General features: G+C 41.8%; 1 protein-coding gene across 1 annotated transcript in view; it reads left to right on the forward strand.

Annotated features, from left to right (window-relative positions):
* The window catches only part of col8a2 (collagen, type VIII, alpha 2), a 39,552-nt gene that overhangs the window by 1,731 nt on the left and 22,714 nt on the right, over nucleotides 1-15,107 (forward strand). Inside the window, exon 2 of the mRNA XM_085900541.1 lies at nucleotides 4,234-4,384. The gene's annotated coding sequence lies outside the window, so the exon portion shown is untranslated. The remainder of the gene's footprint in view (nucleotides 1-4,233; nucleotides 4,385-15,107) is intronic.

Genomic DNA, 15,107 nt, shown 5'->3' on the forward strand with positions numbered 1-15,107 from the left:
ATGCGTGCCACCGCTTTGGGTGACAAACATGCTGCTAAATGGTTTCATCCAGCCATTATTATACCATGTTTCTACCACTACTGGGGAAAAATAAGAAAGCTATTTAATATCCATAATAGTCTATGAAAATATTGCTTTCAGCCTTTGTATTTTTCACATCGAGCTATTCCTAACATATGTTTTCGTTCAACGCCGTTTGAACGGCACAGAAGAACTAACATCTTTTTTTTTTTTTTTTCTCAACAATCCACTTGACAGTAACCCGCAAGGTCTTATTTTATTCTAAATGTTGTTTTTGGATGATTGTTGTTACGAGTTGACAGCTAAATCCCGATTCAGTGTTGTGATGTTCCTAAAAAAAAAAAAAAAAAATTACATTCCTCGCCATTAATCCACGATTTTTATGTTTGCGTTTATCCTGTCAGATCCGCCCATGATTCCTTTGATGACTTGGGTTTCATAACTTTGCATTCAACTCGGCTTGATCCAATTCACATTCGTCATTTTTCCGTTCACTTCTTGCCCTGCCGTTTGCGTGTATCTCTGCAGAATAGACCTCTAATCAGACTGTCATTACCAATTTGGATTTTGACTTATCATCTGATAGCTTTCCCGAAAAAAAAAAAAAAAAAAAAAAGGCAAAGATATAAACCCGGAGGGAAGATTATTTTGCCAATTTGTTTAGAACTGCTTTTCTTTCTCATTGTGGTTCTTGGATGTTTTTCCAACTTTTAGATCATATATCTCGTGAAATTTTGCCTCCAAGTCTGCCTTTCCCATCCACCCAAGCAAGTTGAAATCAATTGAAAAATTGTACACACATATTTTCCCATGTCCTTGAACATTACATTTAATTTTTTTACATCCCTTTAGATGAGCTTTGCACATGCCTTTGGCACACGTGACCCAACACGGCGCATATGCTTCACCTGTTAGCCTCCATATCCACTCTCCATTCAACACGGGAAGTGTTGAAAGCTCACTTCACGGTCCTCGTAAAGAACAAACCTTTTTCCAATTAGCCTCCCGTGTCGTTTTCGGTCAGGCTTGCATCGAGTGCCAATGTTTGCCAGACCGACACCCGCTGCTACTCGCCCCCAGAAGAGAGAATAAAAGATGAGCCTGTCAAAGACTGTGTAGCATTTTGTCAGGACTCCCACGGCGTAGGCAGACTGTCAACGTCCGCATCAGTCAAACGGTTTAAGGACACTCATATGGTTCCTATAAGAGGGAGGGGGGGGGCAGATTTTTTTTTTTTTTATGTCTGCACCGGGGCAGACAAAAGGATGCGTCATGTCAGCACCGTCATCTGTTATTTTCATTTTACAGCATGCTGATTGTCGCTAATAGTGCTTTTTTTTGTCTCTTCTTCTTGTAGTCTTTCCAGCTTCCACCATGTGTGTAATGTCCTCCATTAATCACATCAGCCAGCAAGGGAGACAATATAATTATTTTTATAACCAGTGACACCATAATTGTATACCCAAAAGGCATTTTTCCCCCCCTATAATACTCTACACATATGTATGTTGTGGGAGGCTCTGATTCAAGCTACTGTATTTTTTTTCACAGGCTTTGAACTTTGGCTAAATTTAGTCCAGTGCGTCTTATTTATGGATTTTTTATTTTATTTTATAATTTGTGCATATTCTCATACATATGGTAATTAAACAATAAAACACCTGCGGCTTATAGTCCAGTGCGGCTTATATATAAAAACAGAATTTTGTTTGTTCAGAAATTACAGTAATTATTTGAATTAGACAAAAACAATCAAAATATGAAGTAGTGTCTTGGAAATATAGCAATGTTTATACACGAAGGCCAGTCCCGTATGTCAGTGCGTTGAAATATCTCTACAAGCATAACATGAATTGCCATGAAATGGCAATGTGTACGTTGGACATTTATGCCCCTCACATGAATCATCCCGCCAAAAATACCGACTGCTCGTAAATGCCGCTTTGGAAGTTCCCCGGGGAATACTTTGCCATAACTCTGTAGCTCACGTACCTCCACGAGGTGAATATTTTCACAACTCTAGTTTTATGACAGCTACTGGGCTACGCTTAATATATTCCCCGTCAGTTCTTGTATCCCGTGCGTGTGTGTTTTGTCAAAGTGGTCATATTGCATGAGAAGAATTTCCCGGCACAGTACAAAACAAAAATGTCACTTAGTATAGAAACTCAAATCATGATCTCGTTTCAATGTATTCACATTTAGTTACATTGTGCGTGCCTCGACTTATTTTGTTTAAATAATTGGCAATGGTTAAAAATATACATATGTAATATTTTAAATGTAACAATGTATGACTCTGCCGTCTTAATTGGATTCAACTCGTTTGTGTGCCAAGAGTGCCACAAACGAAGCTGTTTCCAAACGAATTTCAATTTTGAGATTGAACAAATTAAAGTCATATATCAAATTTTGGACCAATTAGCTGATCTTGAATACTTTTTCAGGGCTTACTTGATACTATCTTATTCGTTTTGGGGATTGCCAACATTTTTTTTCCATGTTAGGCCTCATTTTTGCTCGAGTGACCTTTCGAAATGTTGAACAGAGAACCTCTCTTAAAGCTAGATTTGATTAAAGTGGGTTGGGTGGGACATGTGGTAATGGTTGCTTTAATGAAAGGCAAAAATTAGGCCGCAGTCGAGTGGTCTTGGTCAGAGGCACTTAGCAATCCCGACGGCGACACCTCCGCCATGAACGACCACGAGGGCGGACCCGCAAACGGGCGCTGAAAGGGCGGACTGTTTACCGACACAACCCCCTCATTGACACCCACCTCCGGCGCTGCACGGTCTGGGTGAAGTTTACAATATCTAGGGGGGGAGGAGGGGGACTTAAAAAACATGCCCTGTCACAACTGGGCTAACCCCCAAAAAAATGTCACTGATTTGCGACAACACACCCGCCTGTCGTCGTCGACTAAGGTGGGAGCAAAAGCGCTAACAGAATATTTATATTATGATGACATCATCAGGTAAGATGATGGAGTGCTGTGTCATGCTTTGTTTGCTTTTCCAGCGCTAAGCACATTACAAGTCATAGCAGCTCCGGGAAAACATGTCAGGATAAGCCACTTTGATGCACGACTGAAAAACATGAAATAATACAGTAACTGGAGAGAGAGAGAAAACATAATTGTAGCGAGCTGTTGTCAATCACATCTCAGCTTGGCCACGCGCCGCTAACGTTACACCTCGGGGGAATCCTGTACGTTCCAGACCCAAACGTTGAGGTGACGTTGTTCCAAAACGATGTCTCCATAGCAATGACAACAAACGGGGCTTATTATAAACCATAAGTCACGATCTTAAAACATCCCAGCTACCGAGACCACCCCTACTTGACAAAATATTAAATGAGTGTAATTAATTTTGTATGTTTCGAACAAGCCTGACAACTGGCGGTAATTAGAAACACATTTAATGCAATCAAGCAGTAAGCGTTAAATACATTTGTGGGTCATATGATGGATGCTTGAATAGTCCCATTGTGACCCTGCGATCAGCTCTTATATCATCACAATAAGAGTGTCGAACGTTAAAGACGGAGCGTGACCGCCACTATTTATAGCGATGATGGGGGGAAAAAAAAAAAAAACTGAAGTGGAGACTAAGAGAATGATTGTAGTTGACGATGGTTAAGGAAAGAGTGACAACGGTTTGTTGAACAGCGACTCTTTCATGAACATGTCTTTCTAGATTTTCAAAAATGCTTTACTGCATACTAAAAATAGAGCCACTCCTGGAAAAGAACATCTCATATTTCCATATTCACTCATACTTGTAAACTGTATGAGGCTTTAAATAAAAATGAGACATATTAAATAAACAACCGTTGCAAACGGTAGAAGGGCTTCGTTTAGAATGACTTAAAAGCTCATTATGCTTCCATAAATGGAACGTGTCGGAGGTCATTTTGGAAATGACGTCACCTGTACAGTTGGACATTGACATACTCGGTGTACTCGTCTACAAATACATTGACTCCATTGAGTTGTATTGAATTACTATTAATCCGTTCCCGTCATCCAAACGACATTTATTTTATTTTGTTTTCTTTGTTGTTTTCAATTATTTGTTGTAAATCAAACCTTTTCAGACCAAGTGAAATTGATGACACGTGACCTCCAAAACATTTGAATTCATTTCCAAGTACTTTTGAGAAGTGCCTGTGGCATGACTGACAATTGGATGTCCACCATTTTTATTCCAGGTCACTGAAAGATGGAGTTGGGAGGATGATCATTTCCTGGCACAGCTCGTGGATGAGGTCACTGTAGGAAAAGGAAGCGGAATGTACTTGCTTGACCTGTCAACTGGATATAGGAAATGTGAATCGTCATCTCGGAGCAAGCCAGCACAAGGTCAGTCTGGGTCATTTTCTTTTTCGTCACACCAGATGCAACTGGGACTTGGACAGTTCAGGTTTGAAGAACATATTTTATTTTTCTATCTCCCAATCTGACTAACCAAATTCTTGCTCTGGTACCAACTCGAGAATTCTGACCCCTTTAGACCTCTTTTGGGTCTGGCTACACATTATATATATATCTATCATATCACATAATTGTACCCCCTGACCCTAAAATTCTAACTTCCAATCCTCCTTGAGGTCTAAGAGTGTAACTTTTGGACTAGCAGAACATACCGCTGTCAACGAACATGAACCCACCACAAAAATCTCGCAAGGTCAGCAACTCATAAGGACCTTAATTATAAGCTCCAAACAAACTCAACGGCTAAACATTAGCTTGCGGTGACAAATTCCAGTCCGGTTCTGGTTCTGTTGACACGCTTATCATTGGCAGAAAAACAACTCGATTATTTATGAAGTCAACGGCCGAGCTCATTTGACGAGTGTAAGCAAACAAAAGTCGTCCTACAAACAAACGCCGGTCCCGTAAACCCAAGCAGGGCTTGAGGTGAAACCGGAGAAGAACATTACACTGCGGTAGGCCTTGAGATAGCGACGAGCCGGCACTTCGGAAATGAAAGCGGATCTTCCGAGACGCGGGATTTGGAATGGTTGTCTAATAGTGGTGCCTCTATTTGTATGAAAGGGAAAACCGCAGGCAGAAAGTCATCTGTAAGTCATTCTTGAGCCGTTTCTCGGTAATCATCTTTTCAACACGCCGTTGCCATCATCGTCTTTCGCTCATGTTTTCAATTGCATCCCTTTTAGCTAATATTAAAAATTACCTTCAAGCGCTTGTTGACACACAGCGCTCTTCAACGCGGGTATGCTAACGCCTAGCGAGCGAGCGGGCCCAGCCCTTTTTTTTTTGGTAAAGCCCTCCATCTTTATTCTCCACCAACTATTATTATGCTTGCGTATTTCAATCGGCGAGCGAGAGGCGGAGGAGGAAGGAGAGAGGAATGAAAAACACAAGGTCATTGAGAGAGATTTCTTTCTTTCACACAATGTGTTAGCGTAAGATATTCATTTCCTCTGCGATTCCTCCGCCTCCCTCCAACACTTTGTTTTTCTTCTCCATCACTGTCAGCGTTTGCTGGCTGAGGTGGTCCAGGTCGCATCGAGTCCACCGGATCCCGTTTCGATCTTGGAGCCGTCCCTCCCAATCGGCTTCCTCAACGGCGAGCCGCGCAGCTGCGCTAACTCGACCTTTGCGTCGCACTTCTCCTACGCCAAAGGCCATTAAGAGGCGCGTGTTTGACGTCCCGCCTTTATTTTACCATTCAACTAAAAAAAGACAATTTTATTTCGCTAATTTGTGAGATTTAAAGCTTTGATTGACCGTGTAGCAACAAAGCCAGTCACATAATTCATTGACGTCATCTTAATAGTTTGATAACAAGCAAATGCAACGGCCGTAATTTTCCTCCTGTTCTGTTTCTCCTCACCTTTAAAGTTGATCCGCTTAGCCAGAACTAGTTCTTCAAACTTCACGGGTTTGTCTGTGAGTTATGAGACAGTCTCATCATAAATCTGCAAAGCAAAAGCTAACAACAACGCGGTTGTATTTCTAAAGGCTAATTATTACAGCACATGGAAAACGAATTTCTTCCATGTGGCAAGCAGAACGATTCAAAGTGCCACATGGTTCTTTTGTCGCTCCCCGCGCACAGAGAGTCCATTTTCATTTCAATCCTTAATGGGCTGATTTCATCAGTGCAGACAATCAGGAAAAGGAAGAGGATGTTTTGGAAATCCAGACCGATCCAAATGAGATCTACTTTCCCAAAACGGATGGAACTTAATATGCCGATCCGAGGCCACACAAGTCAGTCAGGTGTTCGATTTATCGTTGTCTGGCGGGCTGGATCTCGATCAACCTGGTCTATTTACTTTTTTTTTTTTTTTTTTAAAGTGGGTCGATAGAGGAGCGAGTTGTGGCAGGATAACTTGGCAATAACATCCTGAGCATCTGACACTTCCTGGCATAACCGAGCTAGTCACATGACCCGACTGATTGTGACAACACTGCATCAGTTACTTCTTTTTTTTAAAGTTTCTCAAAAAAACATTCAAGTTGTATTCCTCACCAAAACTGAAAATATCTAGCGCAGTGGTTTTTCCATGTGTTGCTAATTACCCGACAATACGCAGAAGTAGCCAGCAGACCTCCAGCGCCAAGGAGAAACATTGTTAAGTATATTAGACTTTGAGGTTAAAGGTTTAACAAAATAAAAGCCACTCCACTGTCTTTTCTCGCTGTCCTAAAGCCAACGCTGGCTGCCTTGCAGACTTTCGGGTCATGTTTGCAGCTCTCTCTGGACTTTTACTTACTCGCCAAAAAACTTGTCGTGGCAAGAATGAAAATACAGAAGTTGCCTCCCATGGTTGATGACGATCAAATTGGGGATATTTTTTTATTTTTTTCCCCGTAATCATACATCCTCAAGAGGGTGATGTACATCTTCATGAAAGTCAGAGTAGCAAGGTTTTTAAAGTCCTCCAGGGCTAATTCGGCAGCTTGGGTTACTTCAGCTCATTCTTCCCTCCTTTTTTTTTCCACATGCATAGGAAAACTAAGTCTGACTAAGAGGTGGGCCGCGGTGGATCGGATTGGCCTTGGAAAAAAAAGACAAACGTACCGAGCCTTTGACACGTTTTCCCGCTTTCATCCCGGCATCTCCTTCTTAGTATGCCTTGCTATATGTAGCACTTGGCTTGCAACATGACCTTGTTGACCTTTCTTGATAGGTCGCCACACGACTGCATTAGACTTGATCACTTTGGCTTCATAACTTAAAAGTACGCAATAGCGTTCTCGTTTTATGTACTCAAACATTTTTTGACATGAAACATAAACGAGCCCAGCAATTCATTCAACTGTTCTCATCTGCAGGCCATCTCGGCTGCACAGATGTTCCCTCTCAGGGGGGATATCCAGGATTTGAGGATTGTTTTGAAGCGTCGGGCCAGTGACGCGCTCCAAAGCCTTTGGAGATTTCAGTGGCGGACTTAGACGGAGTCCATTCGCGCTGCTTGTTGAACTCCACAAAAGATGCTGAGCTGGTGCTGACAGCTGTTTTTAAGTGAGGCACAAAATGTGTATGCGTGTCGATTTTTTTTTTTATTAAGACTAACCCACTTAACCTCTGACTTTTTCACGACCCGTTTGAGTCTTTCCGATATTTGCAATAAGGCCGCTCCCGTTCCTAGTAGTCAAATACAGATGCTGTGTCACGGCCTTCTGTGTTTGATTTCATTTTTGAATCGGTTCAAAATCCCGAGTCGACGGCTCGTTTTACACTCCGATTCATCTAATCCCAAGTTGACAGTTGGCAGCTTCCTTTTCAACGTAACGGGAGGCTGAAAAATGGACATTTTAAAAGGGTGTTAAGGAAAATATCATGATCAGTCGAAATAGTTTTTGCTTTTTTGTTGACTTTCACGCCTATTGGGGCATCTGGTTTCCTTTTTTTAGGTTTGTTATCTAACTCGCAGCGCCCACTGCAGACAAACGTACACAACTTGAGGATTTCAATGTGTTTCCATTTTGAAAGCACTCTGGAAAAATAAAGTCCCGGCCAAGTGTTATTTTCTTTCTAAGTACACTTGAGTGGGTGTTAAAACATGCAAACATGTTTTTTCTTTATCTGTTGCGAGGGCCATTGGAACCGCTTTAGATGGTAAGAACGACAAAAAGCTTCAACAGAGATCATCTCGTGATTTAGTAGGGAAATCAAATACCGTGAAAATAATTGAGCTGAAAGCTAAATTAAGACTGTTCGGTTTTGCTTAATGCTTTTTGACTTTGGATTTACATGGCTGAACTTGTTCTCCGTTGTAGTCGAGCTCGACCAATCAGACGCGAGTATTAATTGGCTCAGGAACAATTCCATCATATGCAAAGTTAAACCAAATGTCAAACACCGTTGAGGTAAAGAATCAAGAGAGTAATTAAGACCAGATTTTTTTTTGAAAATGTTCTTAAAATGAAACGTCTAGACACAACAATGCCTCCGCAGCTGGGACCGGTGGCACCGAACACTAAAACCTTACATTTGATCCAAACAAGATGATTTCCTTTTATTTCTGCGGTTTTGAAAATTTCCACTGCGTCGTCGCCGAGCAAAACTCTGCCGTTTGAAAAAAGGATGAGGTCGGGATTCGTTGAGGTTTCAAATGGGAAACAGACCAGCGGGGGGGGGGGGAATCTTCCAGGAGTGATTATGTGGGACGGCGAGGTCGGGAAAAACGTGACGTCTCGCCCCCTCTTGGGACTTGAATACTTTCTGCATTTTCTGACAATGCTCATATTCAAATTATTTTTGTATCACACGGTGCCGAGCTGTTCTGGCAACACATCAAGAAACTGTAGGCGGACGCTTATTTTATTAAGAGTGAGAATATGATCCCTGCGATTTTCTATCAATTGTCATAATGACTTATTTGCTTACGCAGCGATTCCTGGCATAGCTTCATTTCTGGCACATGCTAATGTAGCGTCCTGTATTATGCTGGTGGTCCTTTCAGAGTTCTCCTTTTTGTATTTACTTTTGGCCAGTAATCGTCTGCGTGCATAGAGGTCAACTATTCCTATTAGTTGAAAATTATTCCTACTTTGTGTGATGACTTCAAGATGCTACCTGTTTATCAGACAGCAAAAATAAATGAAAGAATGATGGAATTTTTTTTTTGTGTGTGTGTGTGTGTCTTTGCCACGCTCGCAGGATACAGCAGGTTGGCTTTTTTCGGTGGCATGGAATCGTAATGTGAACCGCGTGTGCCATGACTGCTTCTTCCTCCTGATTTCATCGACATTCCTTCCCGCTTTCATTTGGCAGGCCGCTTTATGGAATATTTCCTTCATCATAATATCCGAATGATTCTTCACCTTTGTGAGCTTGAACTTGAATGTATATCAAATTCTCGCGGCGCTATGTCGCGTATTCCTCACGTCGGCTGATGTGAGGCACATCTGTACCCCAGCTGAACGTTCCCCGAGGCAAAGTCTGCACTTTTTTTTTTGCCTTTCAACATCGTGTGTGCGGAGGTGTGCATGCGTTTATGTCCGCCAGCTACGATAAAGCAAACTTGAAGAGTGATTGGGGGGCGTAAAAAAAAAAAAAATGAATGGATGTCTTTCACAGGGGTGTCAAACTGTGGCTGGCGGGGGCAAATTTGGCCCAATCAAGTCATGTGACGCACGTGAGATGGCCACCGTTGCTCTGTGCTTTGATTTATTCGACTGAGTCCCTCCTTTGAGCATGTCCATGCATGCTTCATTGATGGCGGAGGTGAAGCTAGTGACCTTTTTTTTTTTTAGCATCGTTTTACAGTCTTGTAAAGACGAGACCACCCATGAGTCGGTTACACTCTGCGTAAAAACTGAGAATGAGAAATACATTTTTTTTTTTTTATATGTTCACCTCAAGGTTGTGTTTATTGACTCAATTACAGCGAGTACAGGGCGTCTATATGAAGCAAGTCCTTGATTGTACAAGAGAGCTTTATTTACAAATGCGTGTTTCGCGTATGAGCGACGTTAGCTTGACGCTGTCTGTTGACCCGAGAAGAAGGATGCTTCTTTAAAGTGGGCGAGGTGTTTATTTAAGTGGAGGCCATGCTTTAAGATCTACTATTTGCACCTTTTTATGCTATTCGAACAACCTTGGGAGAAAGAATAAAAGCACTCAGCCGAGAAATAACCGATGGATTGACTAGCGTCGAGCATTTGGCTCTATTTGGCGAAACGATACTAAAAAAATAATAAATAATTAAGGTTGTAACCCCAAGATTAGGGAAAGCTTCAGAGGACAAACCACTGATGCACATTTTGGAAGCATTTAAATAGGAAGCTGGGAAGATTTATTTCTCGACATCACTTTCTGCTACGCCCGCGCCTTTGAGTCTTTATCTCCTTTCGCATCTTTTCCAAAAGTAATTTATGAAAGTCTATAATTTTAACAAGATGGGTCTGAGAACAGTAAAAAAAAAAAATCTCATCCCATTACTATGGGATTAAATTATTTAAATGTGTTTTTGCCATCAGTGGTCAAATTTATTGATGTCTACTTGAAACTTGTAATTTACAGTAAATGTTCCTTAAATTGAATCCAGTAGAGTTCACACTGTGATATGTCTCCGGCCACCAACAGTATCTTTTCTTCAGTGTTGTTTTGAAAAATAAAAAGTACATTCTACTATCTGGGCTTGAGTGCAGACAGGATATTATGATAGGCATACTTTCCCCAAACAGGAAACATTTAAAGGCGAGTAACAATGTGGTTTGTTGTGGATCTGGTTTGTTTAGACCACAGACGCCCCCCCTCCTTCATGACCCCCATTTTGATTGTATGCAAATTCGTGTTTTATTTTGACTCGCTCCTTCAAGTGATGAAAAGGAATTAGTGTCTATCTGATTTTTGTGAAGGCTTATCAGACCAAGTTGTTGTGTCAAGTCCATGTTGTGTTATCACGCAGGAAGTGGAAAGTAGAAATAAATGACTGCAAGCTTACCAATGCAGTCCAGTTGCAATCAATTTATTGCACATAGAGGGAGGTGACCTATTTATAGATTTCATCCATCATCTATTCCAAAATTGTCCTGAATTTCTCGAATACTATTTTCATAATATAGTGTTGCAGGAAGACACTTTTACTGTGAAGGTTCTTCCATATTTGGAGTGAACTTAAATCACAAAAGCCAATACCAACACACCAAAAAAAAGAAAAATTCTTCCATGTAAGGAATTCAAATCATTGGCAAATATTTACAAACTCTTTTTTTGTAAATACATTTCTGCGGAATGAAACGACAGCGGTAGGGAGGAAAAGTATAGATTGCTTCTGCTGCAACCTTTTGAGAAAAAAAAATAAAAAAACAAGGATAGAAAATGAAAGGGTGGGGTGACTGAGAAAATTAAAGGAAAATAAATGGGAGGGTTGAGGGGGGTGGAAAAAGTGAAGATGACTGGAGCCTGGAGGGGAGTGACCGCCAGGCTCGCTTGAGATGGAGTGAGAGGAGAAGGTTGAGCGACACGCCGATATGTTGAAAACCTCACAATTGACGGTGTTTGATTTCCCAAGTAATTACCATTCCTCAGTCTCGGCACATTCCCAATCTGGGCCTATCTTATATCCATGCCGCATTCCCTAAATGATTAGCTGGACCGCTGGTTTTCCCAAAAAAAAAAAAAAAAAAATGGCGCTTATTCGATCCAACAGCGGCTCCGCTCAACAGCGTGAAAAGAACTGGCGTCAATGACCGTGTTTTTTTTTTTTTTGTAGTTTGAGAAACATAAGCGGGCATCCAAGTGAGCTATGACTTAAACCCGGTAGAACTGGAGGTGCGTCGTATATCTCCGTCACAACCTGGCGTGGGAGAGATTCGATACCGCCGCATGCGGCCGAGCGCATCAGCGGGACCTCGCACTCTGGAGGTCCAAAGTCCCGCTGCGATTCCGTCAGTCCGCTCATCAATCACTGTCGGAGGCTTTGCCGGGCGTCCCTGAAGTTTGCAGCTCAATAAAATCGCACTCATATTTTCCGATATTTTCGCAAGGGCGGCGTGTGAACGAGCCTTAAAGACATGCGGGAGCTATTGCACATAACTTCCATGTCCCAGTCCGCTCCTATCGCAGGCCCCTCCCTTCCCGTATTTTCATTAAACCCAATGTGCTTAATTATGACAATGAAAATTTCCTAAACAAATAGCCGAAAAGCTTTTTTTTTTAAATGGAAATAACGGATTACTTTATTAGTATCTGACTCAAAGAGATTGTATGTATTTATTTGACTTGATGGAATAACGGAATGTTAAAGAGGCCCCCGTTGAACCCGTGGCTGCGGGTTGTCGTATGAATGAGCAATGGCGGCCGCATAAAAGACAAGAGCTTGCTTCACTTGGAAATCTCTCGGGCATATCATCAACATTTTTTGTTCTTCCACAGACGGTGGATGTTTATAGAGGTGACATTTGTGTATTTGCCGAAGGATAAGGGGATGAATTGAGGCAAAACAGAGGAGGGGGGGGAAATAAATGTGTGAAAACAAACAGTGAATTCAGATGCAAGGATGAATATAAAATACATTTTCTCTCGCTCTCTTCCAAGGCCCATCTTTTATGACTTTTGAATGATGGCTGTTCCAACCTTGGTAAAGCCATTATTTGCTCTTTTTTTTTTTCCACCTCCTCTGTGAGAGCGAGAATAAATATGACGCATTTCTCTGTTCCAAACCGGTGTCCCAAAATATTTCTTGGTGTTGCGCGTTTTTTGGAAACATTTACATTTGATCAATACATTTGGCGAAAACTTCCCGGGAGACGGCTGACTTTGCAAAAATTTCCCTCGGATGCTAATAAACATCTCACGTTTGTGCGTTCCATTTGAAACATTCATGAAGAATGTTCTAGTTTTTCTTTCTTTTATTTATGTTCCAATGTGACCTGAACTGACGACTCCTTTGGGTTATAAATCAAGTTGAAAATGTGTTGGACCAGACGTCATGGAAACGTCTACGAGTTGTGAAAGCAACAGGCAGCGTATTCGACATTGTTAAGCGTATGGCCAGACCACAGGGGGATACTGGGAGAATAATACACTTCCCTGGGCCAGCATTCATCTGTTTTCATTTTTTCCCCGATAAATATTGGCCTTTTCTAAACTGGCCCTATTGACTTGTAGCAAGAAACTCAAATGGGAGACAGTATTTGAACTTCCAGGTTGAATCGAGGTCAAAGGTCAGCTGTGTAACGTCTGATCTCGACAATGCATCTCGAGGAGGAAAATATTCTTCACCACAAATTGCTTCTGATTGAACCACTGGCTGTTTAGAAAATAATTTTGGTCCTTTTAATCAAAATTAGCTTCTTGATGCTCTGGAAAAAAAAAAGACAAAGAGCAACCCAAAGTATCAAATTCTGCTGACGTCGGGTGTCCGCATGGACGAAGTGAAACAAGGCAAATATTCACCGGTTAGGGTTTATAGGCCGCAAACCTCAAATAAAAAGAATAAAAATATCCACATTGCTCCGGAATGACCTCATTCCTTATATGGCATTTCCTGAGCGGGAAGTTAGCGGAGACATTTTTGTTCCACCAATGAGCTACTTTGATACGGACTCATGTCTTTGCGATTTGTTTTTTGATTTGATTGACGTGTGTGTGTGTGTGTGTGTGTGTGTGTGTGTGTGTAGCGCAAGTGTTTACATGGACTTGATGTCTTCATTTGACGTAGCGCTGCGGTGGGGCGCTCCTTGCTGTGTGGACTAAGTGTGTTGCCGCATACTGCTGTGCTAATTTCCTCATGCGTGAGGTCTCGCCAGATGAAGTGCTACATGTGGCCGCGGTTACAAGTGTTTTCAAAAAAAAAAAAAAATCTTCACACCCCCAGTCTCGCCTCGCCTTGTCACCACCGCGAGCGAGAAACAAATGGAGCCTAATGGCATTCTTGGCATAGTTGCTCGTATAGAGACGCCCGTTTCCTTCTTTGGTGGATCTGGGTGGTGTGGCCTAGGCAGTCTGGAATTTTTGGGCCGGGAGATCAGATCAGCTTTGATTTATCAGGATGTACTTTCTGGAAAGGTGTTTGCACGCTCAGAAGTGTGTAGAAAGCATCAATTGGAAAGTGGAGATTTGGGATTTTTTACATTTGAAGCTCAAGTTACTTTTATGGATGAGTAGAGTTGGAAATGGATGGAAATGTTCTGTAATTTTTTTTTTTTTCGGTGTTCTGTAGTTCTTGTCTTTTTGTCCGTTGCTAAAAACAGAGTTTAAAATGAATACGTACAGTCATCGGTGTTGATGGCGACGATTAGTCCTCAGGAGGTTTTTTAACCTTTTGAGAATTGATGTGTTATTTAGAGGGAAAAAAAAGACATTTGGAAAAAAGTGGCTGGAGCAAGCGATGCCTAATGCACTTGAACAGATTCCCCATTGAAGGCTAAGTTGGGCGGGGCTGCTGAGTCAAGGCGGCCATGTTCACCTGCGTTGGTTTGCTTCGACACACACACACACACACACACACACACACACACACACACACACACACACACACACACACACACACACACACCACCTTTACTTCTAATCTCAACAAGGTGTTCACCCGCCCCTGAAAACATAAACTGATCTGGCAAAGTTTATCAAAATAAAGAGTGAGGTGAGTGAGCCGGTTTTTGCTCAGGACTGGAGCCACTCTTGACACACCTGTTTTTTTTTTTTAAATGGAGGTCTGGTCCTCTGGAGTCTTTTAGTATGTTGGGCTGCTTTTTGTAACATTTGGTTCTAATCTCCATTTATTGAATGTTGCACGTATTCCCTTGTGATCCTGTTTTTACCACAACATCACTTTTTGCTTTTTTTTTTTTTTCCATTTGGAAAAAAAAAACGATGAACACCTCTTGACTCAGCCTAAAAATGCCTCGCATTCCATGCCGATTCTCCGCTGTGGGTCTGCTCAAATTAGAAACGTCTTTCTCCTCAGGTATCAGGTCCTGAACCTTCCAAAAAAAAAATAATAATAAAGCTGCTAGCAAGATTTGAACGTAGCCTCACCCGCTAGCTTCATACCTGCCTTAAAACGTTTGCGAGTTCCCAGGACTTGTATGAGCGCTGCGGTTCCCGTGAGACTCCAATCTTTCTAATGAGAGAACCTTTCAGGCTAGACGTTGT

The sequence above is a fragment of the Syngnathus leptorhynchus genome, chromosome 20 (assembly GCF_054491065.1).
Source record: "Syngnathus leptorhynchus isolate UIUO chromosome 20, UIUO_Slep, whole genome shotgun sequence".
Lineage (NCBI taxonomy): Eukaryota > Metazoa > Chordata > Actinopteri > Syngnathiformes > Syngnathidae > Syngnathus > Syngnathus leptorhynchus.